Here is a 5,168-nt window from a genome sequence, read left to right as displayed (position 1 = left end):
TTTGATCATTGCAGCGACCAACACCTCACTACCGGCTACGACAGTTAGCTCCTTTTGAATAACTTTTTTGAGAGTCGCTATGTTTACCCCACGCACCTGCCGAAATGGCTTCCTGCCTTCACGGACTGGGATTAGCTCCTTCTGAGTACTGGCCACCTCAGCATGGGAGCGAGTTGATTTACCATCTTCCCAGAACTGATGAGCTGTAGGCACTCGATCTCCCTCACGTCAGATTATTGATTGTCAAGTCCTGTTGCGGTAGCCAATTTGTAAGCAACGTTCCCTCTAATTTTTATTTTAGGTGTGCGGTCCCTTTAACTGGCTGCGCGGCCCATTTAAATGTTTGTGCATGCGCGGTTTCTTCAATGTAAAAGCTGGTGAGCGGCCTGCGCGGGACCTCCAGACCGCTGTGCAGTTTAGCGGGAACGTTTTTGTAAGGTTCTTGAATGCGACACAAATTTCTTAGTTTGCAATTAATCTTTACCGAGTTCGACTGAGTTTTAACATTCTCAATATCTTAAGCAATAGTCATACAGAGAAATAAACGATATTACCTGCTTTCACTCTGAGTAGAGACGTAACCATCATCGATTCATTCATTCTTGTCTCTCTCTATGAATTGTGAAGGAAAGCTTAAGATCTTTATAGGCCTCTAATCAGTATACCCATCCCTTGTAACCTTGATGATTCCTTATGGCGTGATAAGAGTTGTTTTTCAGTTTATTTGTTTTTCAGTTTTCCTAACTAATCTGTTGATCATTTGTTTGTGATGTAGGCTACCCTCTTATCTGGAAGACCATTGACCCCTTAATCATCATTCCTTCCTAACAAAAGATCCCTCCTTGTAGACAAAAGTTTTTCTTGCTAAATGTCATCCATACTCTGAAGCATTCTGGGAATGAGCAACTTTGACCATTTTATTATTTCTAGCTACAGTAGAAATCTACAACCTATTTATATGCAAAAAGAAATTATAATCGTATGAGATTAAACCAAATTCTAATCCTACATCTTATATATATAAATCGGTACTTCTGTCTGTCTGTCTGTCTGCCTGTCATCGCGTGTGCGTCTGTCGGGTATGCGCTCGAAAGTTACAGGGCGTACCTATGCGCGCGTTACCTCCAAAGAAAGCTTACCTTTCCGAGACGGTTTTAAGCGTATTTACGTTTCGGCTGGGCTAAAATCGTGCCCGCGGTATCTGAAAAACCTTAACATTCCGCTCATTAGCATCTCATTATCCGCTCATTAGCGACAGAGTGACCTCGAGCTCGACCAATCGTACGCCGGGTTGCTGGCGTGTGCCGCCGGTCCAATCGGTGCGTGTGTAGCCGGGCCTTATCGTTCTGAACCGAGGTGAGTCGCCGCCATCTTGATTCCAAACTTTTCCTTTCTTTTTCCCGCTTTCTGCATCTTTAAAAAAAACGTTGCTTTTAAAAAAAATGATTTAGAAAGTAATTAACTTATCTAATCTCATTAATTTTCCTACCTTTCCCCATTTTTCCAGGTAGGCCTAGAAGCCTCAGCGTCTCCTCTGCACCCACGCCCGAGCTAGGCACCTCCCAGCCCCACTCGAAGGCTGGAGGGCCGAGCCTCAGCCCAGCGCCGCTAGGGTGCACGCGCAGCAGGAGCTGAGATGCGGCATCTCTCTCTGGCTCGGCCGGGGGGCGGGGCTTGCTGAGCGTCCAGCGTTACCCTGGCAACCGGCCCCCCGGCTGTCTTGCACAGCCGCAATCGGCGGTCTTCACCTCGGGGGGGGGCCGCGACCCTCGGTGGGGGGGGCGCGACCCTCGGGGGGGCCGCGCGCGCAGCAGGAGCAGCTGAGGCACGGCGTCTCTCTCTCTGGCTCGGCCGGGGGGGCGGGGCTTGGTCAGCGTCACGGCTACCCTGGCAACCGGGCCCGCCGGCCGAACAGAGAGAGATGCCGCGTCTCAGCTCCTGCTGCGCGCGCAATCGGCGGTCTTCACCTCGGGGGGGGGGGGGCCGTGATCCAATCAGTACTTCTGAGTACTGGCCACCTCAGAATGGGAGCGAGTTGATTTACTATCTTCCCAGAACTGATGAGCTGTAGTGAGGTGTTCAGTTGGTGCCTGCAGCTCACCTGCATCATACTAGTGAGGCTTGGGCCTCACACCAGCATGATCCAGCTTCTCGTCCGTTTTGGATGCTATTTGAAAATCGCCTCCACGGGCTCTTGGCAATTCTCTAGGCCTATTGGACTGTTCCTGGATTTTAAAAAAAGCATGGAAAACAGAAAAAAAAATTGCTGTTAAATTAAACACCGAGAAGACTTAGCATATTAAATTAATACTTGTAGTCAGAATAATTAATTAAGTTAATGTACTTTTCATATACAGTTACAGACCTTGCACAGGCATTCTTTCAAATCTCGTGGAAAAATTATAGAACACTGTATTTTTATGTTAATGGACAATAAATTTTACTGTTTAAAACTTTAATTTATTTTTTGTTTATGTTAGTTGACTTTTTTACTACAAGACCATTTTCAAATCCATTTGTTAAAGTGAATTCATTTGACAATACATGTCGCTACCACTAGGCTTTGAGTTAAATGTGATTACATAAAATATAGACTAAAAATTAAAAATAAATTATGTAATATAGAAATGCAAGGGATGAATAATCAAGTCACTTGCTTATCATCAAATTAAATAGCATAGCTTAAACTCTTAACTGCTTTAAAGAAAAACTGCTTATCACGACCTCATGATATCCCAAAAGATTCACAGCTGATGGACGTACCTTTGAAGTATAGTCACTGTTGTACCGAAACACGGCGGCAAACCTTGCACACAGCAAGATCCCACAAACAGAAATGGGATAGGGGGCTAAATTCGGTTGATTTGCACCTCCCGTTAGTGCCCTAAGAGGGCGCTAATGGGATGCAAATCAACTAGCGCCTGGGCACGGCGCCGCAAACACCTCCCGCAAAATTCAGCAGGAGGTTAGCGGTGGCACTAGATGTTAGCGCCGCGTGGCGCTACACCGCCGGTGATTACGTCATTGCCGTGCACAGCACCCCGCTCACGCCCCGACTGTAATATTGGGTGGTGCCCCCTGACTTATCGCCAGACGCTATGTCCGCCGGGGCCAGGGGGCCTACCTGCAGCCGGGGTGGCACTAGTTAAAGGGGAGCTGGTGGGCGGCCATTTTTGTTGCTGGCCACCTGCCAGCTCCTGACCCCGTTGCTGTCCCCCCCCCCGCCCGCACTTTCCATGCTTTCCATGTGCTCAGCACTCCGAGTGCCGGGCTCATTTGCCAGCACTTTTGATCCCTGGTGGCCCAGCTGGGTGCCGGGATGCGCTGCGCCAGGCCCCTCCCCTTTAATAAGGGGAGGAAGGCCTGCAGTACTGTGGCACCCCAAGAGGGACACGGGGCGCTTCCAGTCGCGCCCCTCCTCCCTCTCAGGGCGCTACCTGGGAAAATCGGCTGCGGGGGCGCTAATTTTTTGGGGGCGGGAAAATTAAAAAAGGGGCACTACCCAATTTTTACCCCCAGATCTTTTTTTAATGTTGGTTGAAGGATAAATATTGGCCAGGAAATCTCTGCTCTTCAAATAGAGCCTGGGGATTTTTTACATCCACCTGAGAGGGCAAATGGGGTTTCCCTTTAACATCTCCTTGGAAAGTAGCACCTCCGATAATGCAACATTCCCTCACTACTGCACTGAACTATCATTTTAGATTTTGTGCTTAAATCTCTGGATTGGGGCTTAAATCCACAACCTTCTGACTCAAAGACAAGCTGCTGCCATTGAGCCAAGGCTGAAAACTAAGACCTAAAAACTGCAATACAAGAGTTTATTCTTCTTGTAGTTATAAAGTTCAGCTGTCCTATAAATTTAATCACAATACAGACACAGAATCGTGCTCTGATTTTGTTACAAACGATTGTACAGAGAGCTCTGGTCTAGCGTGAGAATTGGAATGAGAGCCAATAAACAAGGTACTGCTTAGTTGGAACCAATTCTGTAGCCACCAATCTAAGACACTCAGAACCCAAGGCTAATATGCGCTGCAGCTGTGGATTTTACACTTGCAGTGCGTATCCCGTCCACCCTGCTGCACATTTCCTTTTGCTTTATGGCTCTACTCATCATTCGTCTCACTACTGCCACAAAGCTGGAATATTACTTTAATGTTCGCTACGCCTCCTAATTCATTGCTCAAATTGTACTGGGCTTTCCATCAAATGTATACTCCCATAATAGTTTCTCTCACCGTAAATCAGATCTTCAGAATCACGTGGAACTCCAGAGACTTGTTATCTGTTTGCGTTGTACAGTACAAATGCGCCCTGACAAACGCAGCAGTTTTAAAAAATATAATCAAACATGTTTACTGTACAGCAAATCTGTGAATTTTGCAACATATTACAAATCATTGAAAGACTAATGGTTAGGTTATTTTTGGCTGTATAAAAGGAACCTGATATTAAAAAGGGCCTTTACATACCAATGCATTGACTTTTAATGACAAAGGACATAATAAAATAAGTAACTGGAATTGAATCTTTAATCGGTAAAGTTTTATTAATACTTAAAAGCAATTATTCACTTCTCGTGGATTTTTTTAAGTTTGTGGGCACATATACGACTTAGTACGTAAAAATTATAGTTAAAAACAATTCTAAATGCTCCTTGCTATCAAAGAAACCCCAGGGCGCGAAATATTCACCATGAGCTAAAATCTTATAGAAGCGAAAGCAAACATTTGATGGTGAAGAGCCCTTAAGCGTGTAAGTGCATCTATTTACTTATTTCTGCAGATCGTTGTAGTCTTCAGATGTTAAATAGATTAAAAGGCTACAAGAGGTCATTGAAGCTCTAAATTTGTTTTACCGAGCAGGACTTTTCTCTGCACTTTCATTGGACTATGATTGGTAAAGTTATCCAACGGTGTATTTGTCTCTTAGTTTACATAATATAGAAATCCTTATGGATTGCACGAAGAACAAGGTTTAACCGTTCTGTAAAGTCCGGAAACCTATACCAATGATGAATGCGGTGTTCAGTCTTTCGTTGAGATCGAACAACGTTACCATATCACCCTACATCTACAGAAAAGCATCGTTTCCCTCTTCCAATGTTTGTTCAGCCCTTTGTTTACAAAAATAGAACAAGCACTCTAAACATTTAAAAAGGTTGA

Source organism: Somniosus microcephalus, chromosome 12 (assembly GCF_052327205.1).
Source record: "Somniosus microcephalus isolate GS21.2 chromosome 12, FLI_Smic_1.0, whole genome shotgun sequence".
NCBI lineage: Eukaryota > Metazoa > Chordata > Chondrichthyes > Squaliformes > Somniosidae > Somniosus > Somniosus microcephalus.
This window is presented reverse-complemented; position numbering follows the sequence as displayed.